Genomic DNA, 27,197 nt, shown 5'->3' on the forward strand with positions numbered 1-27,197 from the left:
AAAAGCCCTCATTGTTTACTGCATGGTAAATCATAATGGCAGGAGTGGTCTTATCCTGTTACACTGGAAAATGAGCTAGAAGAAGATAAAGTCACAGCCACAGCCACTAAATAAAGTAAATAAATACTTTATACATACAGCAGAATGCCAGACAATGCACAGTCTCCCTGTTCTCAGCCACTCCTGCAAAAGCAAATTCTCTTTCAGGTTTTGCTTCAGGCATCACAGTAAAGCATTCTGACAGACAGTCAGAATGTAGGAAGATCCTGAGAGCAGTTTGCTCAGAGTCGGTGGATGTTTGAATTATTTTATTTCCTTTTTCTGAATTAAGGAATGGGCCCATCCCTGATGTATGAAGAAAGAATAATGTATCAACAAACCAAATGACATATATACTCATCTGTCTTCTACCTATAGAGCAAATGACTGCCATTCTGACTGTTGAATGGGAAAGCTGTTATAGACAGTCCTGGGACCCAGATACTCGAATTTCTATACCTTACATTGGCACTGTCCCCACCCTTCCTCTCTTACTGTAAACATATTCCTACAGTTTCACTTTGGTCAACTCACCAAATAAAAATCTCATGTGCGTCAAGACAAAACAGTTCAATAAGCCTGTTATTCTATTTCTGGGCATACTTTTAGGTTAAAAACTTCCAAGAAACTCGCGTATGCACAAGGAAACAAGCATAAGAATGTTCCATAAAGTGCTATTTATAACAACCACAAAATGTTCATCAATAGGACAAAGGCTAACAAAGTGAGGGTACTGACATAAAGGAAAAGCACACAACAGTTAAAAAGAACATATGACATCACATTATTGGCATGGAAAAAATCTTGAAAATAATACTGAATAAAAAATGTTGTAGAATGATACATTGTATGATGCATGTATGTAAATTTGGAAAACACAAAAAGCAATGTTACTGTTCTTAGGTACTCATAGATGACTTAAAAAAGTATATGTAAAAAATTTCACTTCTATTTTTAAAAGTCATTGTCTGGTAAATAAAACTTGCAGACTAAACTTATATAATTACTAAATATCTGTTCTTTTCTCCAGAATTATACAAAGAATTTAGAACATTTAACTGTATTTAGCTTCATCTGCCATAGGATATTATTTTCGATTTTAATTTCATAATTATTTTTGCAACCTCACAGCATGTTTATTTTAATACAATTAATGTACTTACATGCCCATATTCAAATATTTTATTTTCATTTTCTTCTTAAATGTCATACCTATGATCTAGGATTATTCCTCTTATTTATAACATCCATTCGACCATTTGTAATTTCCTTTAATCAGGAGTGGCTGACATAAACTTATTCATTTCCTGTTTGCTTGAAAAATCATGTTTTTCAAAACATGGAAGATATCCTACTGTTTTCATTATTGTTTATGGAATGATATACAGTCTAAATATTGTTCCGTTCAAATAAAAATAATCCTCAAATATGAAAAAAAAAATGAACTGGCCAGGCACGGTGATGCACACCTGGCTCAGGAGCAAAAGCAAGATGCTAAGCAACTCAGTGAGACTCTGTCTTAAATAAAATACAAAATAGGGCTGGAGATGTGGCTCTTTTCTTTTTTTTGGTACTAGAGATTGAACTCAGTGGCATTCGACCATTGAGCCACATCCCCAGCCCTATTTTGTATTTTATTTAGAGACAGAGTCTCACTAAGTTGCTTAGTGCCTCACTTTTGCTGAGGCTGGCTTTGAATTTGTGATCCTCCTGCCTCAAACCTCCTAAGCTGCTGGGATTACAGGCACGCACCACCACACCTGGCTTCATATGTTTCTTCTTGTTAATCATATATATTTTAAAATTGAGATTAAACAAACAGAAAATGTTAGATTTCAAGTATAAATAGTGGAGTGAGGTATTTGTTATTTTACTTAAATTTCTCAAAAAAAAATAGGTCTCAAAGGGTTCACTCATTAGACCTCATTTATTTTAAGGTATGAAGAAAAGCATCTAATGTTATAAGGAGTTATAAACATAAGTAAAATCTTAGCACTATTTATCTTTCCTGGAAATGCTGGTTAAAGGCAGAACATTCATGGTTATCTGGATATTTGCTCTTTCAGAACTGAGCCAATCACTCATTAAACTGTTCTAGGAGAGGTCACTGGAGAGAGGAACATATATCTCAGGCATCAGAAGGGCTAAGTTAAACCCCTTGTTCAGCTACTTCGTGTGACTTTAGCTAAACTGCCTAACTTCCTTGAGCTTCAGTTTCCTCATCTATAAAATGGAAATAATAATTATCTCATAGGGCTTTGGAGAATTACCTGAGATAATGCATAAACACATTACTTTGTTTTTGTCTATCACATAGTAAATATTCAAAGAACAGTAAGGGGCAAGTGAAAGGAAGGAAGAAGCAATTAGTAAGAGTTTTAAAACCTGACCTTTAATTTGTTAATTCAACATATGTGAGGACTATGGCACATCAGTCCTATCATAATAGTGGGAATGTGTGTGGGGTGCACAGGTACAGAATGTGATTTGCTCCAATCCCCCCAACATTCCTTCATCACTGTTTTCGTCTAGCAGAACAGAGGCCAGGGTATTTTAAGCTCAAAGAAACTATAGAGATGTGGCTGGTGGCAAGGCTGAACCACTGTTCCTCCCAGAAGACTAGGTCCCACAAGTCACAGCAGTGTGAGACTTCCTGTTGGCAGCAGTTAAAACCCCTGGGTGGGCAAAATTCTGGGGCACCAGCAGGTGACGGTGGCAGGTAGAGGTGAAGTAGAATAGTAGTGGCAGGTCATTCTAAACAGCCTGGCAGCAATATGAGTTGTCTAAAGGGACTTCCACTCTGAATCAGAGAGCAGGATCCCAAACAAAGGCTGAGGGGTTGTGTTAAAGCATCTTTCCACTCCAAGTTCCACTTCTCTTTGTCACAGAGATAATGCTACATGTCATCATCCTCCAAATATCAACAAGGGCTCAGAATAAAGGCTAAAAAATGTGAACTCTCTTCAGAAAGATTAAACCATAGACTTTGAAGAAACCTCTAGTGGTTGTCCGTGCATCTCCCCTTCTCCCTACCCCTCCTTCCTATCCACAATATTCAGAACTCATTATAATACAGTTACACAGTTCAACAGAACTAAATTCTGCTAAAAACAGAACAAAACTGATTTTATTAACTGTTTCTCATCAAAATTTTCTGTCAACTACTGAAATTTTATCCCCAAAGTATCAGTAGCAGATATCTATTTCCTCTAGTTATTAATCTTCTACAATGATAATGATCAGAAAATAAATAAGACTGAGTTTTCTTTGTATTCAGCCTCACCTAGATGCTTCCTTTCAAGACAAAAAGGTGGTGGAGAAATTTCTATGCAAATCTAAATGTTTATTGTTGAAATTTAAACCTCTGGTCTCCTAATCTCATTATATATACAGAAGAGTTGGAAGGAAGAGACCAGAAACTAGAACCCCATTTGTTAGCATCTCAACAAAATTGTTCAAGCAATACTCTCTCCAGATTTGCCTCATAGTCCAGAGACAATGCCTATCATTTTAGCAGCTAGGTGCTTTGACATATTTCCTATCATGTTGAAAAAATAAGGGAACAGATGGTGGGAGGGATTAAGTGACATGACTAAGGCCATAAGTAAGGGTTTTAAATCTCTTCTCTTTGATTTTTTGGGATTTGTTCTCTCTGTACTGTACTGTACTGGTATGTATTCTCTCAAAAGTTTAAATTTAAAGTAGGTGGAGTTCACAGTGAACATTTGGACTACCTTGGAGAAATAGTTAAAATCCTGGCTTCCTGAAGATCTTGCCTATCAGGAGTCCATGAGTTGAGTCTGTCGCCTTGTGCTGTATTACCTGAAGACAGAGGAAGGTGTATGGAAGGAGGGAGTGAGAGAAGGAGAGGGATTCAGAGAAGGATTAAAGGAGGAAGGGAGGGAAGGTGGGATGGAAAAATGAAGAGGGAGAGAAGGAGGGAGAGAGAGATAGAGGACAAGTATACTTTTTTGGGGGAAAAAGAAACTTATGTTGGTTCTAATATAATGGAAAGTGGCCCATGAACCTATAGGAAAAAGCTATATATTCACCTTGATAAATACTTGTGGGTTTGAACATATACCACAGAGCATTATAATGTTAGATCAAAACTGCACCTGCAGTTTACAATGAACTATATTTTGCCCTTGTCCACAAAAGCTGCTCTGTAGCAAAGCCAAGTCAAAACAATGCTTAAAAAAAAAAAAAAAAGAGACTGAAAGTTCCTGGCAATTTCTCTTCTATTCCACATGCTGCCAAGGTCACCAAGAGGTGAGGCTGAACTCTCCATTTAGCCTTTTTGCTTTTTCTTCCCCTTTCTCCTCCCTCCACCTACGTACATACTGATATGGTTTTATAGTCCATACCTCAATAGCATTATCACCTGGATTTTTATCTGACCTGTGGTCAGGGGAAGCAGGAAAGGAGACTGGATGTGAGTCTGGGTGTGGCAAGGTCCTTCTGCCTTATCAGGGAGGTAAGAAAGTGAATCTACCTGGTGTGCTTCTGGCTGTGAAGTACAGGGAGGTGAGCCAAGGTGCTAGGGGGTCAGTAAGAGTTCACCTTGGATAAGTGCCCAATGTTTGCGGGACTTAGTTCATCGACTTTTCTAATTTGCAAAGATGTATTTCCTGTTGGGTTTCTTCCTCCCTGTCATCTAGGCAAAAGAATCCAGTATGTAGCCTGTTTGGTGTATACAGGAAACATCCCCTTCCTGAATTAAATCCAATTATGGTAATTCATTCAGAAAATCCTCGGGAACACTGGCACAAGGTAAACTGCAGTGAGTGGAGGAGCTGGGCATTTAGTAAAGGGGACCATCTGTCAAGGATACCTGGTGCTTTCCTCACCATTGCACTGACCCACACCTGAACCTCCCCGACATCATCTCACAAACCACTTAACCTTGGCATGCCTTGTTTTCCTGTCCTATAAAATGGCAGTCCATGCTATTTATTTCTAAAATTGCCTCTGTTACCTGCTTAGAGAGCCCCAGAGAGCAGAACAACTAAGTCTTAGTGACAGGAAAAGAAACACAAGGTCAAATTTTAAGAGTTGTGCTTCTGGATTTTGGGACCCAGCTTTGGCTGACAGGGGGAGCATGGACTGGCTTGAATAGGATGCCAGGGACATTGTTCTTTGAGGCTATTTTTTGACAGGCTTGTCCATTTCTTGGGTCCTACTAGAGAATGATCAAAAGTATAAACCAGTTGGAAGTCCTAATTCCCACCTATTAAGGTCTTAGTCAAAAGCACTGCAGAACACTAAGGAAAAGTGTTCATTTTCTGAAACTCAAATTGGATTGAAGAGAAAGTAAAGGATGAAACTGAAGACTCTACTTTCTTAGTTTCAGTCAAACTGCCCTTAGAGCTCTCTGATCTGATTTGAAATCTAGGCAATAATCATTTCCACTCAAACTCCAAGGGTTTCTCAAATCGAGGTTCCCCATGGTCAAGACTCAGTTCAAAGTACACAATTCTCTGCTCAAATACCCAGGGTGTGTACCCAGGTCCCTCCACAAGTGAACCACAAGTAGTTCAGAAAGCAGGACACATAGGAACATGAAATTTTTTAATTTCTAAGCATCTCTCTCACAGAAAATCACTTGGCTTTCTTTATATTCCATTAAAAAATGATGTTTCTTCTTTTGTTTGTTCATTCAATCAGCAGACCTTTATTGAATAGCTGCTGTGTGCCAGGAATGGAGAAGAGGATATGAGAACAGTAAGACAACAGTGTCTTACTTCCCAGCCAAGCAGCAGAGACAGGAAAATGAACACAGTAGAGTACGACATTCTGTGACAGAGCTTTCCGTAAGGTGTTAAAGAGGTATAGTGTCCAGTCCCTGCCTGGGAAGGTCAGGGAAAGGTTCCCAGGAAAGGAAACATCTGATCTAAATTTTAAAAATTGAGTAAATGTTTGCCAGAGGACAAAGGATGCCTCTAAAAGGAAGAAATTCGCTATGTTATGTTCAGGGAAAAGTAACAAATTTGGTGTGGCTACACCTTGTGAATGTCAGGAAATGCAGCTGGAAAGACAGGCAGGGCCTGCCCCAAGAAGGTACCTAACAGGTCCTTGTACACAAGTGCTTAGGACCTTCCCTGAAGGTGACAGGAAGACCCCATCACCTTTGATTTGTTGGGATATGTTCTTTCTATACACTGGTCTTCACTCTCTCAAAAATTTAAATTAAGTAGGCAAAGATGATGGTGAGTGTTCTGACTACTAGAGAGTAACAGTTAAAATCGCAGCCTCCTGGATTTCTTGCTTTTGTGGAGTCCTTTGGTGAATCTGCCTACAGCATGTAGTATCTCCTGAGGAGGACACTTGAAGAGTTGGAGTCTGCTTTTCAAGTGAGGTGTTACGAGTTGTAAGCAGGAGAATGATCAGATTTTACTTTAGGAAGGTCACTTTGGCAGTGGTGTAGGTAGAGTGTATAGTATGAAAAAGCAGTGGGTACATGGAGACAAATATGCAAAACAATGCTGATAAAGCTTCTGATAGGTGCTAATATTAATGTGATAACCTACGTAAGCTCTGTCATATACCTGCCATTGTTACTTGTGTTAGAGGATAACATAAGAGTTCAGAGTCTCAGAGGAATGAGAAGTTGTGCTCCACTTGTGTACTAAATGCCAAAATGCATTAGACTGTAAAATTAATTAATTAATTAATTAATTATTTAAAAAAAGAGTTCAGAGTCTGGAATGAAATGAAGCAGGAAGGTTTCATAGACAAGACAGGCAGGAACAGAGAAACAACTGATGTTAGGTTAGGTAGAGTATCTCAGAGTGTAGAGCATCAAATAAAACATGATGCTTTTAACAGCTGGGCATGTCTGTAAGTGAAGACTATTAGACTGATGAAATATGAAAGGAAATAGTTACCTGAGGTCCCACACATTTGCACAGGTATTCCAAGTTAACCAAAAATGTAGCATAGACGTGCACCAAAATTTAAATGGGATCCCAAAGTGGAACTGGACCAGCTTGTTTCTGAGAACACTGATCTGATCTGACCAAGCCTGTACATTTACTGATTTGGAGTCTAGTCTGTGTCTAAGTTTGTGCATTTGATAGAGATAAAATAATCTGGGAAAATACAAAGCATTTTTTTCCCAAAAGAAATAGATTTCTCTGGTCTTTTAGCAATGTCAAAATTTAATCACCAACCGAGTGATATGGCATTGACTTGCTAAGGAGCCTGGGTTATTGGTTTGTTCCTTCACAGGATATATGTGAAAGTTCTTCTTCATTTAAGTATATCTTGAGGGATACAAGAGTATGTTAACAGAGACTGCTGTGCTGCTAAAGGAACGATGGGAAGGCAAAGACTTGCTGCATGTGTCCCAACTGAAACCTCTTTTGAAATAGGAAAACCTCGATGTTATTTATACACACAATGCTTAAACTAGGCAGAGATGTGAATAATTAGATCATTCCAATCCTATGAATAGAGTCATTTACTCAGTAATAAAACCCATTTTAGATTATTCTTCTTTGTTTATTAGACCAACAGGAGCATTCACTCTAGCCAGGCTGTCAAAAGCACAAAGTGAAACTAAACAGTTTGTTTAGTCTAACAATAGTTGTTCTCAGCCAAAACAAGGAGGGACCCAAAATTTTTGCTTTTATAAAATATGACTTTACCATGGAATGATATTACATAATTACAGGAAGAGATGTGATGTTAGAGGCAACAGAATAATGCAGAGTTCTTTTTTTATTCAGAGTGACAAAGCATGAGATAGTTCCCCCCCCCCCAAGTCTAAATCAGTGACAAGATGTCATAAGTGACTCTGGTAATAAACTGTTTATGGCACTCCCTTAACCTAGTACTCACCTGATAACTACAGCACCATTATTCAACTTAGTTGATTATATAAGGCAGTAAACTGCATGCTTCCTTTAAAATAATATTTTATGGACAAGACAGAGTTAAAGTTTATCTGAAATCCATTCATTCTACACCATAAATGACCTCACCACCACTTCTTGTCTTTAACAATGCTAAGTTAACTGCTGTACAGTTTTACCTGCCTCATTTTGAATGGTTCCATAAAGTTGTTCAACCCAGGTATCAATGGACCACTTAGAGTTCAAGCAACATTTCATAGCTCTCAGCTGGTAATTACAATGTTTTCCTAAACATGTAGCTGCTATGTGATTTCCAAACTGCAATAATCTGAGGCCAGTATCAGGTCTGAAACCTCTCTTCACTTTAGGAATCAATTCAGGAAGTGGCCAAGTAAAGTCATTTTTCTTGGCAGTTTTAACAAATGTTATGCTTCACAAAGACATGGATGGTCAAAACTCATTTTTATTTTCTGATTAGTGCTGCTCAATTAATCCTAAATTCTCTTGCAATCAGCACTAAAAGAGATATAATCTTCTTTCTAAAAGTACAATTGGCTCCGGACATATCCTGATTTCACCTGTTCAGGTCTCTGGGTATTCAATAAAGCAAGTTCAGCCGCTGTGCCAAGAGGCCACACAGAGTTCAAGGTAACACCTCACAGCCATCAGCAGGTTAATTATAATTTCATTTTCAAACACACCGACGGCATGCTTGTTTCAACTCCAAATGACCTTACCTGCTTAATTTTTTTTGAGGGGGGGTCTACATGGAGTAAATTTCTGTCAGCAAAGCTGAAAGGCCACTCAGAGTTCATGGTAACAATTCATATTTTTAACAGGTTGCCCAGACCTAAATCCTCACCTTCAAACATTCCAGAGAGAGCACTTAGTAGCTATGAGGGAAGTAGGGATGCAGAAGGTAGAGGGTTGGGGGATAAGAGGAGGGTGGAAAAGGGAAGGAGAGATACATACAACTCTTGACTGCTGGAGTGTTGAGGGGCTTAGTGCCAATGACTAGGTTAATGAGTTGTTTCTGGCTGATGGGGAAGGGCCTGCACTTTGGTGATGGAGTCTTAGAGGAGTTTCTAGATACTTGAGACTATATCACTGCCAGAAACCAAACTGCCTCAAAAGCGGCCTCATATTGCATTTGAAGTGACCCACAATAACGGAGGCTTAATTCTACATGGAAGGCAACTGGGACAAAAGCTGACTTCCTTCTGCTCTCTCAGTGAATGGGAACAGAACAGGAAGTACTCAGGTAGGTGGTTTCTGCAGACAAGGACTCTTTCTTTTATCAATTAGGAAGAAAGAGCCCAGTTAACATCAATGAGAAGAGTCATTTCAGATGTTGATTTTTCTCATCCTCTGCTGCCTATACTGTATCTCATGACAGAATGACAAGTTCTATGGGAATGCTCTCCGGGACCAAAAGACCCTCTTTCCCACTAAAAATCTCAACCCCCCAAACAGGTGGCCCCAAGGCTTTTGCTCAGGAATGATTCCTGCAGAATTCAACACTCCTTGTTACAGAAATCTCATTCTCCATCTCACAATGCTTAGCTAATTTTTGTTTTAATTAAAATTTTTTTTCCAAATAATGTAAATGACTCAACTGTTTATAGTACTAAATTATTCATGTTGTAAGTTGACTTGAAGAAAACGAAAATAAATATAAACCCAACTAGTATGTTTCATCCCTGGCTATCAATGCATCTTACAATAGTTATTAGTAGAATGAGACCATGCCTTAAGTTGCTTAGAAGTCTTCCCTGGCCCTTGGATGATGCCCTGGCAAGGCTGCATCTGCTTTCTCACCATCTGATCTGTCTTGTCAATCCTTTCTGACAAAATGAAAATTTCTACAATGTTCACTCATTCCTTCTTCAGAGGATCCTGTTCTTGGCAAATAAGTGGGTGTGTAACAATCCTTTTCACTCTCAAATCTTAACCACGGATTATCTCAATACTGCTTTTCAAATCAGGGAGATAATTTCTGGCTGCTACAGATCACAAAGCATCTAGCTGGGTGCCCCACATGTAAAATCTAAATGTTTTGCTATTGTTGTATAATCTGGTGATTTGAATTTTTATAGTTGCAGAGCCTATTTTCTTCCCCAAAATGTGAATTTTATGAAGAAGCCCAATATATTAAACACAGAATATCAATGATGTTTAGGCAGATTTTGAATGAACCACCCAGAGACCTATTAGCTCAGCCATTTTACCTGTCCCTGTACCCCCTACTTCTACTACTGCATAGAATTACACCCAAAGGAGTTCAATAGAACCACAAGCTCCCATTCAGCATAGTCTCAAAGGAAGTGAGAAAGTTATGTTGGTTACTAATCAGACAGAAGGTATTTGTAAGTGGCAAACCAAATTTCTAAACTTCTTTAACTCAGAATAATATGACTGATCATGTCAGGACATTTTTTTTCCTTAAATTATCATCTCTTGGGTTTGGGATACAGCTCTGGAAGAGTGTTTGTCCCACTTGTTCAAGATGCTGGGTTGGGTCCCCAGCTGTAAAACAAAAACAAAAGCAAAAGACAAACATGCCTTGAAGGCAGGAGCTTTGGTTTGTTTATATTATTTTCCCAAGATACCTAGTTCATTCTAAGTGTTCAATAAATGTCTGTTAAACTCAATACACACACTACCTTTTGGTCCCGGAGACTGGGAAAAAAACTTACTTTCGTGCAGAGTTTGTCCTTTTAAGGGGGTAGGAATGAAATCGCCTTCTTGTCTTCACTCCTCATTCACCCAGAAATTCTTAGTCATCACAAAGATCACAGGAGACTGTTCATCAATCAGACTCCATTCATCACAGGACACTCCACCTGACCTTCAACAAGGTGACAACCTCCAAGCATCTCAACTTTCCTTAACGAGAAATGTAGAATGACAATTGAAAGCTGAGGCCTTCTATAGAGCTTATTTGATCTCAACTTTCCCAACTATAAATGGCAACAATTAAACTAATCATTTTATTTGTGGTGCACTCAAAAGGAGATAGTGAGTGTTAAACCAAGACAAGGAAACAATTTAGTTTGCCTTTCATTTTAGGTGACTTATTCCTTCTCAGGCAACAATCAACCAGGTATTTACTTGCATCCTTTGGGGTCCTAAAAAGAGCGCTGAACTTGAAGTCAGATCCTTGAGCCCAAAGTTAGGAGTGATGGCTCATATGACATTACTCAAGAGCACCTTGAGTATCTGTTTCTCATCTGTTAAGTGGAATAATAATAATTGCTACCCCACAAGATAATTTTTCAAATAAGAAAGATATGATTTTTGAAAATATCTAGTAGTATTCCCAGGGCACATTTGATTCAGTAACCTGTGGGAAACCACAGGTAGATAAATGGGTCAAAGGGCAAATACAAAAGAAATGACTTTGCAAGTCAACTGCCATAATTTAAAAGCCAAGGCAATTTGTGTTTTAATACTCACAAGGCTCATGGGTACAAACTCAGTTCTAGGGAACTAAAGTTGTGGACTGGGTGTAGAAGAAATCCAGGGCTCTGGATGTGTTCTAGAATAAACCTGAGGGTATTTCAAATTATTCAGAACACTAGGAAGATTGAAGGCAAAACCAGAGCCACTTTGGATTTATAGGGCAAGCATACTATGACACATTTTTATGTTTCTTTATCTGTGAACTAATAATATCCATTGTCTTTAGCCCATGACAACAAAAGGACTTTCATTCTATCATATATCTTTGCCTTCACTATCTCTTCCCTCTCACTCTTTCTCCCACCTCTTCTTCTGTTCTTGAATCAGCTCTGAACTGGAGCTGAAACAGAGAGTGGATATTCTCTGAAGTGAAGTGTCCTATGGACACAGGCTTATTTCCCAGGGCTAAAATCTGTTCTTTTATTATTCTGCCAGGCTTTTTGGAAGCTACAGTTACAAAATCACATTTGAGTTTCCCCTTAGGGATAATCTGTCCTAATCTTTAAGCTTAAAATTTGAACAACTAGGGTAAGAGACCAGATCAGTTAAAAAATCTGGACCTTGGTCCACACGAAAATTGTGTAAGGGTCCAAATGTTTAAGAACTGCTTTTTGTAAGTGATAAAATATGGTTGGGAACTCCTGAGGCTTTGAAGTGTTAAAGGTGGTAATGGCATCATTCAGAATTTCTATTTCAAGTCAAGAAACAAGCTTTTGGGTTTGATGGAGAAACTTGAAGCAAACCAACACTCTGCCAAGAGCAATTAGAAAAGTCAGAAAGGAAAATTTAAAATATAAAAATAAAGCTGTTTGAAAGCATCAGAGAGCTGCTGAGACATCTAGGGCTGGAGGAGACAAAATCTGGGAGAAAAATAAAGCTTATTGAAATAAATTTTAAAATCTGCACACCATATATTTTTTTGGTAGTAGAAAGGAGGCAAAGAAGCTAGAGAAATTTTGGCAAACTCATGGGACTGGAGATTAAAAAGTGGAGTTTGATACCAAAGAATTAAGAATTTAAATGATCAAGACTGCAGAAGAGAGGACTAAGAACAGCCTACCGGTATGTACTGTTGCTAAGGTGTAGTGATGAGGGGCAAGAAGCCAAGCAGAATGGCTAAAAAGCACAGAAGAGTTTTCAGCAAATCCTTTGCTAGGGATATAAAAATTAGAGTCCACCACCCATCTACAGCAGGAGCTTTGCTTAAATGCCCTAGGCTCCAGGTGGAACAAACAGAGTGACACCTACAACAAAGGATATAAAGAAAGTAGCCTGAACTTTATACAGACTACTTTATTACCACAAGACTGTAAAGTTCATGAATGCAACCTGCCAAAAGGCAGGATGAGGGCTGGGGCTGTAGCTCAGTGGAAGAGCACTTGTCTAGCATGTGTAAGGCAGTGGATTTAATTCTTAGTACCACATAAAAATAAATAAGTAAAATAAAGGTATTGTGTCCATCTACAACTAAAAAAAATTTTTTAAAGGCAGGATGAGTCTATTTAGAGGTAAATATCATCATCCAGGGCTACAATAATTTTTCATGCATAATGGCTGAAATTCTTTAAAAAAATAATCAAATTTCCCAAGAACAGAAATAAGAGAAAACCAACAACAGAGATAGTCCTATTGGTAAACAAAATCAGAAACAGACTTTAAAACAACTGTGACTAATATGTTCAATTAGAGAACAAAAGGCAGAATTTCACATATAATAGAATCTTAAAAAAAATAAATTCTAGCCTTGAAAGATATAGTACCTAATACCAAGGACACAGCAGAAGGATTTATGAGCAGAATTGATACAGTTAAAGGGAAGATTAGTAAACGAGAATCCTGATAAACAAAAATATTTTGACTGAAGCCAAGGCCTAGATTGAGGAGAAAAAGGATGAAATATATGGGGCATAGTGTCTATTTGGAGTGCTATGGAGGAGATAGAGAATGGGGAAAAATAAAATTTGAAGTCAGAATATCTTAAGATGTCAGTAAATAGAATTACTTTCTCTCTTTAAATATGTTCTTATGGTCCTCTTAGTACAGAGTAAGGAGTAGCAGTCAATGCAATCCACAACACTGCTCATGATTCAGTCATTTGGTTGGTATTCCACCCAGGTGGAAAACAGGTGCTCTGGTTTGTCTCTGTGTATGTGTGTATGTGTGTGTGTGCGTGTGTGTGTGTGTGTGTGCGCGAGCATGCGTGTGCACTTAATCATTATAAATTTTGTAAATGTTTTCATTGTTACTCACTGTGATGGTTAATTTTATATGTCAACTTGATTGTGCCATAGGATGGGTGTGTTGTAAGGGTGTTTCTGGATGAATTTAACATTTTAATCTGTAGCTTAGTAAAGTTGACTGGCTTCCCTAATGTGGGTGGGCCTCAACCAACCAGATGAAGGCCTCAATAGGTCAAAATGTATCAGTTTTTATTTACCTGCAGACTCAAATTTGAACTACATCTTTGGCTCTCCTGGGCCTCTAGCTTACCAACCCCATCGCTTGAGACTTGTCAGTCTCTATAATCATGTGAGACAATTCCTTATAAATCTGTTTAGGTCTCTCTCTCTCTCTCTCTCTCTCTCTCTCACACACACACACACACACACACACACACATTGTATAAGTATATACACACAATATAGCTACACACACATATATATGTAAGTATATACATATATACATATACATATACATACATACACACTATATATGTGTGTGTATATATATACACACACATACACGTATAATCACATATAGCATATTGTCTCTGCTTCTCTGGAGAATCATGAGCAATACACTAATATATTGCTAAATTTTTGCTCACAGACTATTTAATAAAGGCAGAACATATAAAGAACATAAAACCTACAAAAAATCTTAAAAAACAAAATGAAGAGCAATAAAAATTATAATTTTTCTAATAAGTCTGAAAGATGATCTTCAACAAAATTGTAATGACATTCACTGATTGAAATCCTTATACCATACATAAAATTATTCTCAGTCTTAAAAATAGGGAATAGGAAGTTTTTTTATATTTAATATGACTTTTTATTCATTAGGATATAACATTACTCATATTGAAGTGTTACTTTTAAAGAAATATTTCCACTTCCGAGCCTGAAATTTTTTATGTAGAAACAAAATGTGCAAATTTTAAAAAGTAAATATCTGTCAACATTCATAAATAAAAAGTTTAAACAACAAGTCATATAGGTTGATATGGTTCTCTGGATTGGTATTTTAATACACACTGGATCTTCAAATAATTTGATAAGACATTATAGATGATTAGTTAATAAGTTTTGCTTTCTTTTATATATAGTTTAAAATTATGTGTACTTTTTATATGGGAAAAAGTGAAGTATTTTAATTGATATATTGAAAATCAAATCAAAATTAAGTTTATAATCCTTAAAAATTTGCAACATTCAAAATTTTCTTTAATTTGCTTCTTTATCTTATGCTATGAAAAAAATGGCACTACTTTAAAGTTTTGGAGGAGGTAATTATAAGATCATATTTACTATAAGTTCCACAACTCACAAGTGTTTGAAAATGCTTAATTAAAGCTATATCCCAGATCTTACAAATAAGGAAACTGAGCCCCAGAGGAGTTGGGCAATTGGACCTATGGCATATTTTGAGTTAGTAGCAGATGGAGGATACACATTCAAGCCTCCTGATTATTGATCCAGTATTCTTTGCACCATGCACATCTGTCCTTTCTAGCATCATAAGTCATGTTCTTGGCCCCACAACTGGTTTTCAATATGGCACAAAAGGAACCTGGTCAACTCCAGCTATTAAAGAATGCCATGTCTGACTGAGAAATTCTTAAATGGAAAGATTCTACATTCTCCTCTATCTTCAATAGACGTGGCTTTCACCAGCTAATGTCTGAAAACATCTTTGGATAATTTTCAGCACAGAAACGATAAATCAGGGATGTCAGTGGCTGAGAGGAGTGAGCTTTTCCAATTTTCATAAACAAAAACTTCAATGACAGCCGCTTTTAGGTTTGGATATAATTTTCTAACTGATGTCTTCACTGTGGTGTGCCTTGGCTGTCTTCCACTCACTGGCCAATCTGGTAAAATGTGATTTATGTTGATACCACATCAGTGTGAAAAACTGATTGAGTAGAGCAGAATTCTGCAGTCTCACTAGGGAGAACTGGAGTCATGTCACCATGCGCAGGCAATCAGGCAAAGACAAGGCCCATCCCTGAGAATACTGTTGCCCTGCTTCTGGTTTAAATTGGCAACTGATTAGTAGCTCATGAAACTTCTTACTAAAAGAGCTATAAAAACTCAGAAAATAAGAAAAACTCAACAATGATGAAATCTGAAGTGGATGGTTAACTACTGCCAGAATCCAGAAGGATTTTCACACTAACAAGAGTGGAAAAGAATTGAGAATCAAAATAAGAAAAACTCAACAATGATGAAATCTGAAGTGGATGGTTAACTACTGCCAGAATCCAGAAGGATTTTCACACTAACAAGAGTGGAAAAGAATTGAGAATCACAATCAAGGGTTCGTACCGACATAGCCACCAATTTTCTCCACTCCTATCCCTGCCTGAGAAACCAGGCTCTATAACAGTGTTTCCTGATTGAGGAAAATCTTCTGATAATCCAGATGCCTTGGCTTCATTTTTAGAGACCATGATTCAATACATCTGTGGTGGTGATGGTGATGGTGGTGGTAGAATCCAGAAGAATGTGAGCTGGGGGGCGGGGAGATGTGTGTGTGTGTACAAGTGTGTATGTATTTATTTCTTCAAGTCAATCTCATCTTCCAGGTATGATAATGATGGTCCATACTAATCTGCAAATTTGGATAGTTGTCTATTATGTAGTTGCTGCCTGTTTTAGTGTAATTTTTTATTTTGAAATGAACTCACAAAAAGTTGCAAAAAAAGAGTTGAGTTTCTGTATACCCTTCAACCAGCTTACCCCCAATGATAATATCTTATACAATTATAGGGTATTATCAAAACTTGTTAGCTAACATTGGTACAGTACAGTGAATTCAGGTACAGATTTTATTTGAATTTTATCAGTTTTTACACGTACCCTGTGTGTGTGTGTGTGTGTGTGTGTGTGTGTGTGTCCTGATTAGGTTCTATAGAATTTCTTCATTCATGTAGCCACCACCCAGAATACAAAACTACTGAAATCACCTAAAGAAACTTCTTTAACTTCCTAATAGTCACAATTTACTATATCCTCTTTCCCCAATCCTAACCTCTGGAGCCACTGATCTGGTCTCTATCATCACCATAGTTTTGTCACTTACAGAACATTATATAAATGGAACCACATAACATAAAACTCTTTGAGATTGGCCTTTTCCCCATTCACTCAGTATAATTCCCTGAGAGCCATCAAAGCTTTTCTGTATATCAGCACTGTGGTCCTTTTTATTTGCTGCATAGTATTCCATTGTATAGATGGACCACAGTTGGTTTATCTTTTCAAAATCTGGAGTACATTTGGATTATTTTCAATATTTGCCTATTATGTATAAAACTGTAAAGACAATTCATGTATATAGCTTTTTATGTAAATGTAAGTTGTTATTTCTCTAGGACATATGTTGGTTTGTAAGATAAATATATAATTAATTTTAGAGGAAGCTGACAACCTGTTTCCAGAAGACAGTACCATTTTATATACCCACTAGCATCATACATATAAGAGATCCAGTTGCTCTATATCCCCACCAGCAGTTAGCTTATCAGTTGCTGTTTTCTGAGGTGCACAAAGTTGAATATCCTTTTTTTCTCACCTTCTATTGAGTACTTAAGCTTTTATAATATGCACAAAGATATGAGGTGATGCAATCCATTTCAATAAGGGTACAGATTAGATGATGCCAGGAAGAGGATATGTTGGGCAATAGTTTTCTCTATTTATTCTACTGGTGAATAACAGAAAAAGGGACAATGAAGATAGGCTTATGATAAACATAAAACAATAATGTTACATTTCTCATTCAATGAATTATAATAGGTGAGATATCCAGATGGGAATGGTGTTCTAATTGAGTATCTAAAATGGGCTGTCCACACTCAAGAATGGAGTTAACAGGTATATGGGTTTTTAAAATTGTAAGTGTGACATTGGATCTTTATAAGGAATAAATATATGCTAAGATGTGACATTCAACATTTGTGCTCATTCTCTAGGCTTGTAGAGAATACTATTGTGCTGACTCCTCACTTGGATACAAGAGATAAAAGAGCATGAACATTTTGTGTGTGATATTTCTGGAGACACTATATGGCAAACAAACACAAGTAAAACAAGATCTAGGGTGAACCACCCATCCTATCTGTTGCAATACACAATGTATTTGAATATTCATTCCATGATGAGTAATAGGGAGAAAAAAACTGTTATGGAAAAATATTCTAGGTTGAAAGAGACTCTTATCCAAAGTTCCAAAGGAAAACATATTTCTGAAAAAGACTTATATTGAAACCAAAAGGAAATTAAAAAATAAAACTGGTTTGCATTCACAATAGAATGCAAGGAAGCAAAAGTCTATATAATAAATCATGATAAGGAAGATTGTAAAGACAATAAAAAACCAGCAGTAGCAGAATTTCAGAAAACATTAGAGTCAGTAATGATCATGACTTCAGCAACTCAACAGTACAAAGTACAAATCTGAATAACTTTCAAAAAGTTATGAGATTTAAAAAAACAGATAAGTAGAAAGAAAAGAGTTTGAATCAAGAGACAAGACTCAAGAATTAAATAAACAATTATTTATTGCTTTTCCATCCAAAATTAATACTTATTATAGTTATTCTACGTTTTGTTTCTCAATTTGATTCTTCACAACAAAAGCAGACCTACAATTTGATAGAGCTGCTTAGCTCTAAAATTTTCACCAATGTGACTTTAATTTCAAGGCATTCAATACCAGAAAGGCACATGTTGAGATCAGGCAACAATCGCCTCCACTTGTCTTTCTTTCCTCAGAAACATTAGTATATTCTGTTGCTCTTAACCAAATTTATTTTCTTTTCACACATATGGGGATAAATTCAAAGGCTAAGACAACAACCTCCAGAGGGTATTTATATGTTTTCCATTATGACAAGCTTGAATGATCTTGTTTGATAAAAAATTCAATAATGTAGTTTTCAATAAAGTTAAATGAAGCTGAACTTCAATCTGAACTAAAAATCAATATATTAACTCCTAATGTGCTCACCAATGGCATTACTGTAGACTCTCTTCTCTTTAAATAGAATTAGCTTTAATGGTTTTGTCTTATGTCTTTTAAGGAAGACATAAAAATAACATTTCAGAATTACTTTTTGAGATCTAGATTATTTTCTTTCCATATTTTATATAACACTTTTAATAGAAACACTTAATCTATTTACATTTATTAAAATGAATATGTTTGGTCTTGTGTTATCTGTTTATACTTTTGTTTTTCTTTGTTGTTTCCTTAGCTTTTGCTCATTGACTTTCTTTGACATTGTTTTTAGCTAATGATTTAGAAGGTATGCAAATGGTTTCAAATCAATGTCTTTTTCAGTGCTGGGGATCAAACCCAAGGCCTTGCCATCAGCTAGGCAAGCATTCTACACTGAACTAATGCTCCCAGCCCTCAATTCAATTTTTAATATATGAATGTATATAATTATTAGGGTCAAGAATAAAGAGGATCTATTTAGTCCACACTTCTTCTCATCTCCTGATTGTATTGGTATAATTAGTTCTTATCTTTAAGAGTTTAAAAAATGTATATGTATAAAGAAACTTAACTTTTTAAATATTAAAAGTATATCTTACAAAAATAACTCAGACTTCAACATGCTTTATAAATTTTAATTTTATTAGTTCTTTTACACACTATATTCTTTTATTAAAAGAATGTATATATTTATGTGTACATATGTATATATCAATTTGTTTCTATTGCCTAAGAACATGAACAACTTGATTATAGACTTTCTTCTTGTAAAAGTTTATAAATGTTTTAATTTTCTTTCATTTAGCCATAGAGCAAAGAGTGTCAATTTTTTTTTCTGTAAAGGGCCAGAGAATTTTAGGCTTTGCAACCTATACATTAATTCTCTATTACAAGGATTCAACTTTGCCATTGTAGAGCAAAGGCTGCTACAGGTAACAAACCAATAAATGGGCACACTGTGTTCTCCTAAAGCTTTATTTATAAAAAGAAGCAGCAGGCCATAGTTTGCTGACTCCTGCAGTAGAGAAAAGGGCTGGGGCCTGTCTGATGAGTTAAATATTTCTCCAATGTTAGATAACACTATATAAAATGAAAGGCACTCTCTACTCTGATATTCCTCTTCTAAGAGAATGAGCTGTACAGCTGATACTAAATCATTACTGATTATGATTAAAATAAGAAAAAGTAAAACTAGCATTTCAAACAATATTGTAAAATCAGAAAGACCTAAATGTGTTCTCACTGAAGAGCACTACCTCTTTAATCTCCACTTAATTTCTATTGATACACTTATTCTCTCAAGTAGAAAGTTTGGGTTTTCTATAATATAAAAGCAATCCTAAGAGTTTGTCCTCTGTCTCATGGGGCTTTGGTTAATGTAGCAACAATGGGGGCTACTTGCACATGAATCTCCAAAGTTCTATAATGCTCTGAGTGTGACAAACCCAGACTGGGCCACAGAATGAAGTGTAAGAACTTCATTCTTGTCTGCTTCCTGAACTTGACTAGAGAAGGAAGACAGATCTGAGAGCATCTTACATTGCCATGATATGGATGAAGTCTTCATTGATTCTAATGGGCAGGCTTCTCGTCTACTAAATTGGAATCATAAGAAGTATTAGCAGACATGCATCTTCCAGGTGGTAGGAGAAGAAAGGGGGAGGAGATAAGATTTGATTATCAGAGAAGTAAATTTAGGGACTCTAATAAATACAAAGATGTAGCATAGTCTAGTGGGAACAGTTTTCATCACAACTACAGGGTACAGCCAGGACAAACCTATGAGTTTAAATTCACCATTTAAAATGGGAACACAGAAACACTCTTGAGTTTCAGAGAGATATCCCTGGTTTATCTCTTTCTCTCTCTCTCTTAAATTGATTCCCAGAATAAATATCTGTATTAGGCATTAAAAGTCTTTTTTCTGTTTTAATTACGGGGACTGAAAAAAAAAAGATACCTTCTAGAAAAGGTTAGTTAGGTTTGTTGAGAGAATAAATACTCACAGATGTTTCTATCAATATATTTGAGGATGTTTCTAAGATCTATGTCATAAAAATGCAATCCCATAATCCTTAATCTATATACCAAGAGAAAAAGGAAGGCTAGGTTAAGGAGCTAGATGAAAAGACATGCAAATAAATACCTAAACTCAACTTTTATATGGAATATTTACTAAAATACCTGAAATTAAGACTACCAAAAGCATATAGAGAAAAAAAATTCACCAAAAATTCAAACAATGCCTTAAGCCACAAGGTTTAAGAGATGGTACACAGTTCTAATGAGGCTAATGAAAGCTGAGATATTTGAACCTTGAGAAGGAAAGGCTGAGAAGAAAATTTTCTTAGTACGTACCCTCATTTCGGTATATATGGTGGTATGAGTGTCCATTTCCAATCATGACTTAAAAAATGTATAATGCAATAATGGTTTTAAATGGTTTGTTGGCTCAACCAAGGTCAGTATAATGAGAATGAGACTTCCACTGAAGGCTTGATAACACTGGAATGAAACTACTAGAAGACCTCAGAATCTCCTTCCTCAAATACAGTGAAGACCATTTTTTCTTCTCTAACAGAGTGCCAACCTAATACAGGTGAGCTTTAGTAGGACCTGGAGAAAAAGAATGCCTTTGCTTTGTCACTTCTGCAAGTCCATGTAACCAAAACACAGTCTGATTTACTGACTTGTTTCATATAAACATCTAATGGTAATAGTATTCCAATGATGACTGCCTGGTCACTGCCTGGTTGATCACTACAGGTGATAACTTCTGCAGGAGGGAAATAAGCCCAGCTTTAAACATATATTGGCATAGTTTGCATTAAAGATGTCCTCTCATTTATATACGCTACAACTGCTCAGTAGCCATGTTTCAAATTTCCTTTTATTCCAGTCTTTGAAGCATGTAGAGAAGAGGAAGAACTAGGGATATTTGATTTCAAGATTTTGTTAGGTGACTTGTTGAATCAATCTGTAACTTTGAATGTTTGTGCTAGATATGAATTCAGATAACTACAGATTGTTGTAGACATTTTAAATATCTAAAATGCTATGTTTTGATGAAATTTTTTATTTTGATAAGAAACAACTGGATATTTGTACTGTCATGTGCCCAAATATGTGTGTAGATATGGCATTGGAATTTTCTAAAACCCAGACTAGAAAGAAAGAATGGAATATTGCAAAAATGATGGCAGGTCACTGATTGGGTTCCATGTCACTGATTGCTCTGAGGAAGCAAGCTGCCATGTTGTGAGATGGTCTATAGAGAGAGTCTCATTTAGGAAAAAACTGAGTGTGTGACCCACAGCTCTTGAGAAACAGGTTTCAGTCCATCAAGTAAATATTTCAGAACCATGCAAGTGAGCTAGGAAACAGATCTTTCCCAGTAGAGCAGCACTGTAGGAGCTCTGAGGCAGAGAATCCAGCCAACCCACACATATTCTTGAACATTGAAACTGAAGGTTAATAAATACATATTATTTAGTGCTACCAAGTTTGGAGTAATTTGTTATATGGCACAAAAATGATAAATGGGTAAGTTGACATTGCCCCTTACATCTATGAAATGTTCACATAAGTAGGAATGAAAATGTTCTCTGTGGTTAAGAAGCATCATGGTGAGTGTTCACAGAAACAGTAAGAACTGGATGAAGGCTTAAAGAACTACATCTTGAATATCAGGGACCTCAAGTCAAAGATTGGAGAAGGAAATCTGAAGTTTACATCTTCCTAGGTTTTCAAGTAGAGAAAAGATGACTCCGTCCTGAGTTCTTAAAGCATCTGTCTGCCTATACCTTCTCATGTATTTGTTTTCTAAAGATTAGATGATTCACATAAAATAAAGAACAGAAAAGCAGATTCAGAATGTGTATATTTTTCAGGATTGTACAAAAGAGGAAGTAGAAGTTAAATATTTACAAGGAACCTTTCCAATAAGAATCATGTCTTATAATTTATTTGGGGTAAAAATGGAAATGCATAACTCACTTGAATCAAATGTATGAAAGATGAAAAAAATTAAAAAAAATTTCTCTGTAAAATAAATACAAAGAAATCCCTTAAAAATGAAGAACTTAAGAATTAGAGTGGTTATTGGTTTGTTCCCAGGTATGTAATAGAGTTGCAACCGTATTCTGAATAAGTATATTTCTCAATTTTAAGAGATATTAAATAATAATACATCAAAATAGATTTGCTTCTGAATAAATTAGTATGTGTGTTAGTCAGCTTTCCATCACTATGACACAATACCTGCAAAAAACAATTTAAGGGAGGTTTCAGTCCATAGTCACTTGGTCCCATCACTGTGGGCTTGTGATAAAGCAGAACATCACGGTAAGGCATGAATGGTAAAGTAAAACTGTTCATCACATGGCAGCCAGGAAGAAGACAGAGCAGAGAAAGGTGCTGGGAACAAATTATAACCTTCCAAGACATGTCTCCATTGACCTATTTTCTCCAGTTAGACCCCATCTCTAAGTTTCCACCACTTTTCAATTGTACCACTAGCTGGGGACCAAGCCTTCAACATGTGAGTCTTTGGGGGACGTTTCAGATCTAAACTATAATTGTGTGTAATGCTGAATATAAGATTATATGTCTTCATTCTGGCAGTTTAGTAGGTCTCTAGGTTTTTTTAATAGTCTATTCAGGCTAAACTTGCTGAAGGAAGGAAGATAAGAAATGAACAAAATTATCTAGAAGGAATTTTCTAAATTTATGTTCAATCATTTGCTATCTTTTAAAAAACTAAGCAAGTAATATGTGAATGCATTCTTAAAAGTTAAAATAATGCAATCATGTAAAAGTTGAAATGCCCCCTTTCCTTCCTCCTGAAACTCATTTCTTCTTCACTATGAAATGATAATTGAGCTGTTAACATATATGCTTAATATAGATTCTTAGGTATAGATAGGATTTCACATTGTCCTGGAAGTATTTTCATGTCAGTACATATGACTACCTTACCTTTGAATGTTTAACCTTTCTACCTTTTAATTTTTCCATAATAGTATTGGTCATAACTCAGTCCTTCTTCTACTAATGGCTATTTAGATCTGCTCTCATTCAATGAACATTTTATACTTATATTTTGGTACACATAGCGTTACACTTTAGATCTTCAGTGTCCTCCAAAGGCCCATGCATTGAAGGCTTGGTCCCCAGCCTGTGGTGCTAGTGGGAGATGATGGAACCATTAGGAAATGGGGCCTTGTGGAGGAAAGAAGTTAAGTTATTGAGGAGCATGGAAGGATATGGAACTCTGGCCTCCTCCTCTCTCTACTCTCTACTCTCTCCTCTCTCTACTCCTCTCTCTACTCCTTGTTTTTTGAGGTAAACAGACCTCATCTACCATGTGCTTCCACAAAGAAGTATCTGCCATCACAGGCCCAAAGCAACTGGGTCAAGCAACCATAGACCAAAAACATGAGTCAAAATAAATCTTTCTTCCTTTAAGTTTATTTTTCTCAGATATTTTGTCACACTTATAGAAAACTGATTTAACACACATGTAAAAGAATTTTAAGTTAAGAGAAAAGGAGAGGGGAAGGAAGATTACTAGAGGTCCAATGGGAAGTATAATTTAAAATATTCATAGTTATTGCTCCAACTGTTTGTAAACATGCAGTAACAATGTATAGCTTCAAATAGTATTAGTTTTTTCCACTCCTTTCTCTAATACTAGATACTATAAGTTTAATTTTTTTTACTAATGATAGTTAAAAATGATACCTCATTATTATTTTAATTTCTATTATTACTCAAGGTAAGTATATTTTCATTTCGGGGGATACTTTTAGATATTATCTTATGAACTTTCTGTTCCTTTTGATCACTTTTGTACTGGGTCGTTGTTAGCCTTTTATTCTATTGAGTCTTAGGGAATTTTTTCATATATATTATGGGTATTAATCATTGTTCCATTATAGATATTACCATTATTCACTCAGAATGTGATTTAACTTTGTTTACGCTGTGCTTTGTCATACTCAAGTCAACTTTTGTCAATCTTCTATTTTATGGTTCTAGATTTTTTTTCCCTGAGAATACAAAAAAATGTTTTCCTTTTAATATTCTTATGTTTTTGGCCTTTAATACATTTGGAAATTATGTGCCGGTATAGCATGAGGAAGGGATCTACTTTTATGCTTTCTCCAAAGAAGTAGTGAATTGTTCTAAAATAATTTACCAAAATTTTTTTGACTGAATTGAAATTGTTCCTTTATCATGGGTAAACTAAGTTCCATCAAATCCCCTATTTTTTCTATTGTGCTACTTGCACCAAAATCATAAATTTTAATATAAAGTTTTACATAATGTTTTGATATCAAGTATTGACAATACTCCCTCAGGTAGCAGTGTAGATGTTAAGAACAGTGGCTCTGGAATGAGAATGTGTTTGAATGCCAGCACTGTCATTGACTAGTTAAGTGTCCTCAGATAACTTTCTTCTCTGTGCTATTCTAGCAGACATGATCTGGAAAATGGTTATACTATTAATTCCTACATTTTATTGCCAGAAGGATTAAATGAGTAAAAACATGTAAAGTACTCAAACTGGTACCTGACACATATCAAGAATTCAAATATGATAGCTATGATTCACATTTTTCTTGTCTATTCTTATACCTTCTAGAAAAGGCTGAGAATCAGCCTGGCAAGTTTCATTTAAAAATCCACACAATCCTAGATTGACATTCCACTGAATTCAGTGATGAGTTTCAAGGAGAAAATAATGAAAAAAAAAAAAAGAATCTTCTGATTCAGGAACATGGTATGTGTCTCTCCATTTTTTTTTTATTCCTGTCAGCAACTATCTTCCTATATGAGCTGTACATTTCAATAGGAAAGACAGTGGAATGAAGCTTTTACCCCCAAAGCTTCTTACTTTCCAAATAAGTGGAATTTTCCTATGTATACATATGAATTTACCACAGTGAATCTCAACATCTTGTATACCCACAAGACTGGGATCTTAATTAGAATAAGATACATTCCATATTGTATAAATATATCAAAATAGAGTTTACTGTCATGAATAACTAAAAATAACATAAAAATTAAAGAAAAAAAACTATACATTTCTACATAGGTTTATTCCTCAGTAGTTTTTCAATTTTGTTCTTATAAATGGGATCTTTTCCCCTCTCCTATGGGTATTTGCTGGTATGGGAAAGCTATTTGTTTTTGTATATTATATTTGACCATCTTTGACTTATATATCACTATTCAGTCCATTCACCTGAAATGTTTAGGTTGACAATCATATAAACTGTTAACAAGGTCAGTTTTTGTCTCCTCCTTTACAGTAGTTTTTGATTTAGTAAAAAAAAAAAAAAAACAATAGATAAGAAGTCATTTCTTTCTATCTTTCAGTTGAATTACAATAGCAATAGGATGACAGGCATTTGAATAGAACTTCTGCTCCTCTTCAATTCTACATGACTCAAACAAGAACATGTAACAACAAAAACACGAAAGTGACAGTATTAAACACACACAGTGTTTACTATATCCTAGGCACTCTTCTAAATGGTTTATAGATATTAATGAATTTAATCTTTACAATCCCAACAAGATAACTGGAATATTCAAAGAAAAGTGATTATGACAGTTTTCTTTTTTAAAAGAAGTTTTTATCTAATTATATCGAACCACTCTCACTCAAAGTAAGATGAGCAAATTGCCATGTCCCCTTTTACCCCCAAAGCTTCTTACTTTCCAAATAAGGAGGCCTGTTCCAATTGAGCTCTAGAATCTTACTCTTGTTTACTTGGAACAAAATCAAGGTCCATAGGAATCTATTTTGACTTGGTCATGTGGACCAAGAGGAGCTGATGATGGATCTTCTAAAACCCTTAACATTAAATAAGTCTCTCAAGGTTATAAGTAATTCAGTGCTAACTTACTGTCAGAAAAGTCAGGAATTATGTTAAATAATGTTATGACTTATTTCCATCCTAATGATATAATGTGGCCACTGTGAACGCAAATAAATGTAAATTTAATTATCATTTTTATTAAGTATATGATATTCTGTGGTATTTTTAGAAAGCACAGTGATTACTATGTAGTAGACACTGTTTTAAGTGCATTATAAATATTAACTCACTAAATCTTATATCTCCATGAAACCAGCAGCTTAATTTATTGTATTCAATTAAAGAATTGAACCTGATTTGGTTAAATTAAAATTTTAATCTAAATGCTCAAATTTTTGTCACTGTATACAATGCCATGACAAACTTCTTTGCACATAACCTGTTGTGCAGTTGTGTGATTTCCTTAGTCTAAATGAAATGGGTCCCTTTTTAACAGGTTGGGATTAATAAGGATAGCAGGAGTAGAGATAAGAAGTCAGTTAGATAGAAGGTGTGCCGGGGAAGCCACAAACAGAAGGAACAGTCAATGAGCGTTTGCTTATTCACCAGATGCTAACCTAGAAGCTTTGACATACACTGCCTCATTCAATCTTCATAAGAATTATCTGAGATAAGGTATGATAAATGGCCTTTACACAAATGAGGACACTGAAACACAAAGAAGTTAAGTCACTTGAAAAGGTCACTAGCCAGTAAATAATTGAGGGGCTGCAATTATTAG

The 27,197-nt window shown here is 35.8% G+C and overlaps 1 protein-coding gene across 2 annotated transcripts in view; it reads right to left on the minus strand.

Annotated features, from left to right (window-relative positions):
• The window catches only part of Exoc6b (exocyst complex component 6B), a 603,826-nt gene that overhangs the window by 76,749 nt on the left and 499,880 nt on the right, over positions 1-27,197 (minus strand). The window lies entirely within an intron of this gene.

The sequence above is a fragment of the Callospermophilus lateralis genome, chromosome 14, assembly GCF_048772815.1.
Source record: "Callospermophilus lateralis isolate mCalLat2 chromosome 14, mCalLat2.hap1, whole genome shotgun sequence".
Lineage (NCBI taxonomy): Eukaryota > Metazoa > Chordata > Mammalia > Rodentia > Sciuridae > Callospermophilus > Callospermophilus lateralis.